The sequence below is a fragment of the Geotrypetes seraphini genome, chromosome 8 (assembly GCF_902459505.1).
Source record: "Geotrypetes seraphini chromosome 8, aGeoSer1.1, whole genome shotgun sequence".
Classification (NCBI taxonomy): Eukaryota; Metazoa; Chordata; class Amphibia; order Gymnophiona; family Dermophiidae; genus Geotrypetes; species Geotrypetes seraphini.
The window spans coordinates 86604127-86614705 of NC_047091.1; the positions used below are offsets into that span (position 1 = coordinate 86604127).

The 10579-nt window shown below is 43.7% G+C and overlaps 1 protein-coding gene across 1 annotated transcript in view; it reads right to left on the reverse strand.

Moving 5' to 3' along the window:
* TMPRSS9 (transmembrane serine protease 9) overlaps window positions 1-3784 on the reverse strand; it is a 162885-nt gene extending 159101 nt beyond the window's left edge. Inside the window, exon 1 of the mRNA XM_033956023.1 lies at window positions 3691-3784. The gene's annotated coding sequence lies outside the window, so the exon portion shown is untranslated. The remainder of the gene's footprint in view (window positions 1-3690) is intronic.
* Between the last annotated feature and the right edge of the window lie 6795 nt (window positions 3785-10579).

A 10579-nucleotide genomic window follows, 5' to 3' on the forward strand; every position in this document is an offset into this window, starting at 1 on the left:
AGGGAAGGCACAAAGTGAGAGGGGAGGAAAGATGCTGCACATGTGGGAGAGAGAAAGGAAAGAGGAAGAATTGGGATGGAGGAGAGGAAGGGAGAAATTATCATTGTACATGAAAAAAATAAGACCTACCCCGAAAATAAGACCTAGTGCATTTGTTGGGCCCAAAATTAATATAAGACACAGTCTTATTTTCGGGGAAACACGGTAGTACATCTTCCAGATTCACCAGGATTTCTTTCAGTTCCTCCATATCATCACCCTTGAAAACCATTTCCGGTCCAGGTAGATTTCTTACATCTTCTTCCATAAAGAGCGAAGCAAAGAATTCATTCAGTCTCTCAACTATGGCCTTATACTTCCTGAGTGCCAACTGTTCTATGGATTCCCTCACAGGTTTTCTGCTTCTGATTTACCTTAAAAAAAATGGTTTAGAGTTTTTGCCTCTTTGGCAATTTTCTCTTCATATTCTTTCTTAGCTTTTTTTTTTTTTTTTAAATCAGTGCTATACTCATGTTACCCTCTCCTTAAATGACTTTACTGGCTCCCTATCCACTTTTGCATATAGTTAAAAATCATATTACTAACCTACAAGTGTGTTCATTCTGCTACCCCTCAATATCTCTCCCTCCTTAAACACATCCCAGAGAACTCCATTCCTCATATCAGCTACTCTTAGTTGTACCCTTCTCCTCCACTGCCAATGCCAGACTTCATTTCTTTCATCTAGCTGCCCCATATGCCTGGCATAAACTACCTGAGTTTATCTGCCACACCCCTTACCCTACCTTGTTAAAAAAAAACAGACTGAAAATCCACCTTTTTGATGTAGCCTTCAAACCATAACCCTACTCCCCACTGCCCTAGCCAGCAGATTAACCATTCCCCTTAATTGTATCCATGGCATCCTATTTATCTGTCTTGTCTGTTTAGATTGTAAGATCCTTTGAGCAAGAACTGTCTCCTTCGTGACTCTGTACAGCGCTGCAAACATCTGGTAGCGCTATAGAAATCATTAATAGTAGTAGGGTAAGAGTGGTGCTATGATGGCAGTGCAGGTGACAGGATGCAGTCAGACAGGATGGGAAGGGTTGAATGAGCGGGAGAAAATATTGGAGCCATAGAGCTGTGAAGAAGGTGGGTGATAGACGAGATGGTGAGGTGGTGAATTTAAAAAGTGGGCAATGTGGACTTGAGGAATGTAGTGGTATGGGGGTGGAGGGGAAGATTGGGTAAGGTCAGTAATAAGAGAAATATAATGGAGCCATGGAGAGGGAAACAATATCTGTAGTGAGGTGGATTTAGGTCAGTGGTCTCAAACTCAAACCCTTTGCAGGGCCACATTTTGGATTTGTAGGTACTTGGAGGGCCTCAGAAAAAATTGTTAATGTCTTATTAAAGAAATGACAATTTTGCATGAGGTAAAAACTCTTTATAGTTTATAAATCTTTCCTTTTGGCTAAGTCTTAATAATAATAATGTAATTTATAGCTAAAGAGACATATGATCAAGAAACTGTTTTATTTTACTTTTGTGATTATGATAAAATACCCAGGGCCTCAAAATAGTACCTGGCGGGCCACATGTGGCCCCTGGGCTGCGAGTTTGAGACCACTGATTTAGGTGGATCAGAAGTCTGCTGATGAATTGTAACCTCCCTTCTTGTCAAATGGGGGGCTGAGAACCAAGGAAGTCAGGAATGAAATCCCACTGATGTGATGCTCATTGTGAGATCTTGGACAGTAAATTAAGCTCCATTGCCTCAGGAACAAACTGTAAACCTTGGGGACAGGGAAATACTTGCTGTATCTGAATGTGGTTTGCCTTGTACTATTACTGAGAAGGCATTAGTTCTCCCTGAAAAAAAAGTACTGCCACTTCCATGGACATCTATACCCCAAACGCAAGACTCTACTCTTGTGCATTTGAATATGGTGGCCAAGTGTACTCCTTCCTATTTCCCTCAAGCCTCTCCATATCCATTTCCACCCCCCCCCCCCTCTGCTGCTGAGGGTGACCAGTACCAGCACAGTCAGGAACAGTAACTGATTCAGACACTCCCTAGAAACAGAGGTGTCTTCCAAGTTTTCACAGCATGTGATAGTGAGGCAGTGTGAATTCAAAATTTCTGGGTATTGCTTTCCCCCATCACATGGTGTTTTTCTGCTGCTGTAAAAATAAAAATAAAAAGAGAAAGAAATGAGGGCCAGCTGTGCCCCCTCCCCCCTTCACACCTGTCCTTCCCACCACAACACCCCACGGCTTTAAGAAAAGTGCATTATCTATCTTAACAATATGTATTAAAAAGCATTGCAAAAAAAAAAAAAAAAAAAGTCCAAAGGCAAGAAACAAAAGAATCTCATTGCTATTTTAATATAACCTGTTCACTTACCCATTACCAGAAAGGAATGATAGGGATCTCACTACAGCCATTTCAGCAGTAAAGCAGTGCTTTACCTACAGAAATAGGCTCTTTGAAAGTTGCTTCCCTCTATGTGGCTAAAGTTATGCATGTAATTTCACCTGCAAGCTGAAGAGACAAGGTTCGAAAAGGGTCTGCAATATTCAGCTGGCAAGAATTATACCCTCATAAAAAGGAGGTGCTGAAAGCTGCACAGATTCCTCACTCAGTACCTCTATTATACAATTTTAAAGGGAAAGATTTTTATTTGAACATTGTCTCAGAGTCTATGGCAGTGGTTTGCAACCTGGTCCTCAGGGCACACCTAGTCAGTCATGTGTTCAGTATACCCACAATGAATATATATGAGACAGATATGTATATAAAAGAGGCAATGCATGCAAATTTATCTCATGTATATTCTTTGTGTTTATCCTGAAACCTAATTGACTAGGTGTACCCTGAAAACTGGGTTGAGAACCACCGGTCTATGGGTAAAAAGTGCCTGTGGATTTTGCATTCGGCAAACAGTTCAGAAATTGTCCTTAATAACAGTTTCTGATATCAGTACATTTATGTGACACTATCAGTAACATATCACAAATCTCAGTTAAAAGCCACAAAATTATACAACAAATACAACAGAAAGCTCATTAATGTTAACAATTTCTTCCATGCTGTGAATAAACAGTGGTTCTTCTGTAAGCATCAGCGGTGTCTGGTAATTTTAATACTGCAAAGACATTAGACAAATTCCTTAGCCACTATCACATAGCAACAGAAATAGCCCAAAAAGAGGGAGATGATACAAATCTATGCCTAGGGAGTGTGTGATAGAATGGAGCAGCTGCGAGTCTGGCATGTACCACAGTATACATGGAGGGAGAGTGCAATACAATGCATGCCAGGGAAGTGTTTGTCAGAAGAGAGGAGATGCTGAGGAAGTATGTGATGCAAGGAAGTTGATGCTGAGAGTCTGATGTGTACCAAAGTATGTGCCGGGAGAGAGTGCGACACAGTGTGTACCATGGGACAGAAGGGAGAAGATGCAGAGAATGTGGCATGTAACACAGTGTGTGCCAGGGAACAGTGCAACAAAGATGCTGCCAGTCTGGTCACGCAATGTAGCAGCTACACCTCACCATTTATTGAATGCAAATCTATGAGCCCTGATATTCCAGAACATTTCCTCCTATACAAGCTGTCTGCAAGCCAAACAGAAAACAAATCCCATAGTCCAGCCATGAGGAACGCTTCTCGGTCTATAAGCTACATAAACTTTTAGTTCTTACTTGCCCTGGACTCTGGCTGCTGCGTCTCTGTCAGGTATCTGCTCCTCCTAAACTGAGAGCTGCGGCCCCAGTTTCCCTCATTCACCTGTGGCAGATACATTCCTGGGAAAGTAGGAGGAGTTTGAATGCTTCACAACACAGCTTTAAAGGTGCAGGAGGCCTGAGGAACTGCCCCCGACTGCCCCCAGAAGGTCAGCTAGTGCTCATTCAGAGACAGGAAAACAGGCTTTGGTAAGGTGAAAAATTCACCTTACCAAAGGTGACCTGCAGCGCCATCTTCTCCAGTAAAATCTGTTGTTCAGATTTATTCACAAGGAAAGGAGTTAAATATATGGAACAAGCATATTGCCTGTATCACACAGGCCAGAATGAGACTGCAGCTATCCACCATGCTGTTAGTACATCTGTGGGAATAAATATGACCATCACTATGTATTCTTTATGTTGGAAAAAGGGATTGTGTTTATCTATTTGAGGGAAGGAGGGAAAGAATAATTAAATTCTAGGCAGTATTTATTGGAAAAACATATTTTTAAATCCTTTCTGAGATCTTTAAAAGAAATCAGATGCCTACCTTCTAACAGTAAAGAATTCTCAATTTTTGGACCCTGTCCTGCAGTGGTCTTTTTCTTAGTAGAACATGTCTTAGATGAAGGATTTGTAGAGGCACACGTCAATTTCAGATCATAAATTCTGTTTAGGAAGGTATAGACTAACATATGATACCAAACTAGGTGCATCCAAACAATTAAGAATTTTAAATATCATAATCATCAATTTAAATGACCCTTGAATTCATTGGAAGCCAATGTAACACACATATAAATGGGGAAGATTGGTCCATCCTTTTTATTCCATGGATTATCTTAGTTGCTGTGCTTTGAAGAACCTGAAGTCTGAGGCCTGAGAGAGTCGATGGTTCGGGAACCGGTATACCCAGAGGATACCGTACAGGAAGATAGAGGGGAAGACTCACCGGATCGCAGGCAAAACAGACGGAAAGGGACACAAGAGGGAAGGGCATGCAAGAAGGGAACAGGCTGCAAACCCAAGTGTATGTACAGGAATGCAAGGAGCCTTAGAAATAAGATGGGTGAATTAGATGCTGTAGCACAAAAGGATAACGTTGATATCATCGGCATCACGGAAACATGGTGGACTGAGGAAAATGTCTGGGACACAGTGCTACTGGGATACAAACTATACCGCAGAGACAGAGTGACTCAAAAAGGAGGAGGCATTGCCATATATATCAAAGAGGGAATTGAATCTACTGGAGAGAACATGCCACAACAGATAGATAAGTTAGAGTCTCTATGGGTCAAAATTCCAGGAACAAATGGCCTGGAAACGAGAATCAGCTTCTACTACTGACCCCCAGGGCAGTCTGAGGAAATTTATGGAGAAATGACGGATAAAATTAAATGCAACTGCAAGGGAGGCAACGCAGTTATCAAGGGTGACTTCAACTATCCGGGGATAGACTGGAACATAGGCACCTCCAGCTACTAGAGAGACCAAGTTCTTAGATGCTGTAGGTGATTGCTTCCTGGAACAACTTGTCAAGGAAAATACAAGAAGAAACTCAATTCTGGACTTAATTCTAAATGGACTGCGAGAACCGGCACATGGTGTAGAAGTAGAAGGGACACTGGGAAACAGCGATCACAATATGATCCGCTTCAACCTGGACTCAGGGGTGAAACATTAGTCCAGCACCAAGGCCACAGCACTGAACTTCCGAAAAGGGAATTACGAAGGGATGAGATGCATAGTGGGGAAGAAGATTAAGAAGAGATTGAACACTGTAAAAACGCTAGAGCAAGCTTGGTCCCTTTTTAAGGATACGGTCACCGAGGCGCAAAATCTATATATACCACGTATCAACAAGGGATCAAAGAAGAAAAAGAACAAAGAACCGGCGTGGCTCATTGTAGAGTAAAGGAAGAGATCAGAGACAAAAAAAACTTCATTTAAGGAATGGAAAAGGTCAAAAACTGACAAAAACAGGAATAAGCACAAACAACATCAACGTAGTTGCCATAAGACGGTAAAAGGGCAAAAGAAACTACGAGGTAAAAATAGCCAACGAGGTGAAAAACTTCAAGCCGTTCTTTCGATATATTAAGGGGAAACGACCTGCGAAGGAAGCAGTGGGGCCGTTGGATGACCAAGGAATAAAGGGAGTGTGCTAAAGGAGGACATAGCAATCATTGACAGACTGAACACATTTTTTTGCGTCTGTATTTACTGAAGAGAATATACACAGCATACCAGAACCCATCAAGCTATATGCTGGAAGCGAATATGGGAAACTGACAGGGTTAACGGTCAGTCTAGAAGAGGTATGCAGGCAGATTGATAGGCTTAAGAGCGATAAATCCCCGGGACCGGATGGTATCCATCCGAGGGTCATAAAGGATCTGAAAGGGACTATAGCTGAACTGCTTCAGCTAATAGCCAATCTGTCGATCAAATCGCGGAAGATTCTGGAGGACTGGAATGTGGCGAATGTTATGTCAATCTTCAAAAAAGGTTCAAGGGGAGATCCAGGAACTACAGACCGGTGAGTCTGACATCGGTACCGGGAAAGATGGTAGAGGTGTTAATAAAGGACCGCATCATTGATCACTTTGATGGACACGGTCTGATGAAGACCAGCCAGCACGCTTTCAGCAAAGGCAGATCTTGTTTGACATACTTGCTGCACTTATTCGAGGGAGTAAACAAGTAGATAGACAAGGGCGACCCGGTCGACATTGTATATCTGGATTTTCAGAAGGCGTTTGACAAGGTTCCACATGAACGACTACTTTGGAAAATTGTGAGCCATGGAATCGAGGGTGAAATACTCACGTGGATTAAAAGCTGGCTGGAGCATAGGAAACAGAGAGTGGGGGTAAATGAACAATACTCGGACTGGAAGAGCATCACCAGTGGGGTGCCTGGACCCGTGCTCCTCAAAATCTTTATAAACGATCTGGACATAGGTATGATGTGTGAGGTGATTAAATTTGCGGACGATACGAAGTTATTCAGAGTAGTGAAGACGCAGGGAGATTGCGAAGATCTGCAACGTGACATAATCAGGCTCGAGGAATGGGCATCAACATGGCAGATGAGGATCAGCGTGGATAAGTGTAAAGTGATGCATGTCGGTAACAAAATCTCATGCACAGGATGTCCGGGACGGTACTTGGAGAGACCTCCCAGGAAAGAGACTTGGGAGTTCTGATCAATAAGTCGATAAAGCCGTCCACGCAATGTGGGTTGGTGGCAAAAAGGGCAAACAGAATGCTAGGAATGATAAAGAAGGGGATCACGAACAGATCAGAGAAGGTTATCATGCCGCTGTACCGGGCCATGGTGCGCCCTCACCTGGAGTACTGCGTCCAGCATTGGGCACCGTACATGAAGAAGTACACGGTACTACTCGAAAGGGTCCAGAAAAGAGCGACTAAGATGTTTAAGGGGCTGGAGGAGTTGCTGTACAGCAAAAGATTAGAGAAACTGGCCTCTTCTCCCTCGAGCAGAGGAGATTGAGAGTGGACATGATTGAAACATTCAAGGTACTGTAGATAAGTTACTTAGTAGATAAGGACAGGTTATTCACCCTCTCCAAGGTAGGGAGAACAAGAGGGCACTCTCTAAAATTGAAAGGGGATAGATTTCGTACAAACATAAAGAAGTTCTTCTTCACCCAGAGAGTGGTAGAAAACTGGAACGCTCTTCCAGAGTCTGTCATAGGGGAAAACACCCTTTAGGGATCAAGACAAAGTTAGACAGGTTCCTGCTGAACCAAAACGTACGCAGGTAGGGCTAGTCTTAATTAGGGCACTGGTCTTTGACCAGAGGACCACCACCTGAGCGGACTGCTTGGCACGATGGACCACTGGTCTGACCCAGCAGTGGCAATTCTTATGTTCTTATAAATGGCGTCCTGAGTGTAGGCAGCCAATAACAGTTTAACCAGCTAATTGGGATGCACGTTTTCTAAAAAAAACAAAAACCTACATTGGAAGTGCCTCCAGGAGCCTATGGAGACACACAAGCCCACCTAAGCTCACCTAAGGTTAGGCATGGGCATGGCTTGGCCCAGAAGTAGCCTTAGGCAGGAGGGATGCCCAATCCCTCCTGCTGATATCCCCCCATCCCCAATGATCATGGCAGGAGGGATTGCCAGTCCCTCCTGCCCACACTCCTTGATAATTCACCCCCCCCCCCCACCCAGGACCCCTCTTAACCCCCCTTCTAACTGATTTTGTTGGCTGGATGGATGGATGGCTTGTGCTTGCATCCGGCCAGCAGGCCCACCTTTGAAGGAATTGCGGGCCTGCCCCTTCCCGGTGCATCTTGTGATGCACTGGGGAAGGACTTATGCGCCTGATTGGCCCAGGTGATTAAGGCCTCTCCTGTACCTGAGCTAAGAGGGAAACCTCACCACAAAAACACTGTCTGGGGGCAGTGTACCTTTTGTCCAATTCCATATTCCATCCATCTCTCCTGCCATTGTTATTGTGAAGGCTAAAGGGTCTGGATTAGATATATGTCTCTTGTGGTCCAAGCAATATGGTTTTATATATTTTATGCAGATATTTCCTCTGTCCCTAGTAGACTCACAATCTATTTTGTACCTGGGACAATGGAGAGTTACAGTAAGTGACTTGCCCAGAGCAGTGGCGTACTAAGGGGGGGGGGGGAGGTCCGCCCCGGGTGCAGCCCGTCCCGGGTGCAGCCTTAGGGGAGGTGCACAGCCGGCCAGGTCCGGAAAACTCTACCGGGCCGATCAGCCTGCTTCTCCCCGACGTCAATTCTGCTGTTGGAGAGGAAGTTTGGGCCAGCCAATCGCTGCCTAGCTGGGCAGAACTTCCTCTCCAACGGCAGAATTGACGTCGGGGAGAGGAATGCTGGTCGGCCCGACGCAGGGATGACGAGCTTGGGGTGGCGGCGTCTTTAGAAGGGCAAACAAATGTGTCACTGAAAAAAAAAAAGGAGGTCAGAACTGGGTCACTGAAGGCAGCATATTTACTTCATTCATGCTGCCGTTGGCCCGAAGAGTTGCAGCAGTGCTGCTGGGAAGAACAATGAGCAAGCACCGGATCCTGCCGGGGGGGGGGGGGGAGGAATAGCATGGGGAGGGTAAGAGAGTTGCTGGAACGCGGGGATGGGGAGAAAAGATGCCAGACATCCAAGGGAGTTTCCAATAGACAGGGACAATGTAACAAAAGGAGTCAGAAAAATGGCTGAGCTATAATTAAGAGACTGACTCAAGTCAATTAAACCAACATATGAGAAGGACCCGTTGTACTGTAACGTAGCTCAGAGATTTGTAACTCTGAAGAGGGGGAGGTTACCCCCTCTTGGGTTAAGAGTTTTTCATCCAATCATAGCATGATATTTAGTAAAAACGGGTCCAACTCTTGAAGGTAAAAATTAATTAGTAACTGTATTCAACACTTAAAACGATACTGCTTTCAAAACAACTTTTGAAGAGTGCAAAAAAAGTAATTGCATTCAGGTTGTACTGGAAGTGTAAGAATGTACTTAGCTTGTGTGCAAAAATACAACTTCTCAGGGTCCCGACGCGGCCCCGTTTCGGCGTCTGCTTCAGGAGACCCCGCCAACCGAGAGTTAGATATTTTCAAAAAAGACACACCATGTATGAGTTCTTTAACTGTATTCACTTCAGAAGACAATACCATTATACCTACTGATTGGGAGCATTTAGAAAACCTACAGAAACGCACTGTGCGTGCTGAACTGCATGCAGCCACACTAGCTGAATATTGCAGATTAAAGAGAATCCCTCGTGGTCTCCGTATGAGGACAGAACCTAGGCTGTTCTTAGACAACACGGCATTCCTAGAAAAATGGAATGCGATTCTTAATAAGTGTTCATTAGATCTTATGCTCTTAATTATAGAGACCACTAAAATAGAATTAGATACCTATCAGGAGGAATTTCAACAGGCTAAGACCACTCTTCAACATAGTGTTAACACGGATGAATACACTAAATCTCTACAGGAGATTAATTCTAAAATTGAGGCGTTTAAGGAAGATTTAAGGAAGACTAAAATTAAAAAACTACGCCGGGATGAGATGGACTATACTAAAGGTTTTGTTTATGCATGGATGGACAAAGCTCGTAACATTAAACGCTTGAAACGTCCTACATACACACATACGTCATCTGACTCTTCAGAAGATGATCAGAAAACGCGGCAGGGACCTGTTCAAAATCAATCCCATAATGTCCATTTTCAGGGGGGTTCCAAACCACCCAACAAAAGACCGGCGAGGTCCAAACTCACAAAAGCGCAGCCTTAACATCTAACATTTTCAATCTTTCACACCGCTCTCTTTCTCCTGTAGAGGTATCAGTATTAAATAAGGGACTTTCTTTTGTCCCTACAAGTCATTATTATGCTTTTGATACTAGAGTGGCTCTGTTCAAATTCATTAGGTCCTGTAAACTTAAAAAGTTTTTTCATACGGATGAAGTTATTACAGAACAACCGTATGATCACACTCATACTTTACATGTCAAATCTACTTGGTGCCCTCCAGGCACAGTTGACCCACATATCCAATCTTTTGAAGACTTGATTCTGCAGGACATTGACCGTTTAGAGAAAGACCCTCCCCCTACCCGGTTTAATTTATCTAGACAACAACATCTAGCAGTATCATCGTTAGCTACTGACACAAGTATTGTGATTCATCCTGCTGACAAGGGAGGGGGTGTGGTTATTCAAGATACTCATGATTATGTTATGGAAGCATATCGCCAGCTCAGCGATTCTACATATTACGAGCTTTTGCAGCAGGACCCTACACAATCCATACTAGACATCATTTCTCATCTTTTGGTACAAGCTTTGGAAAT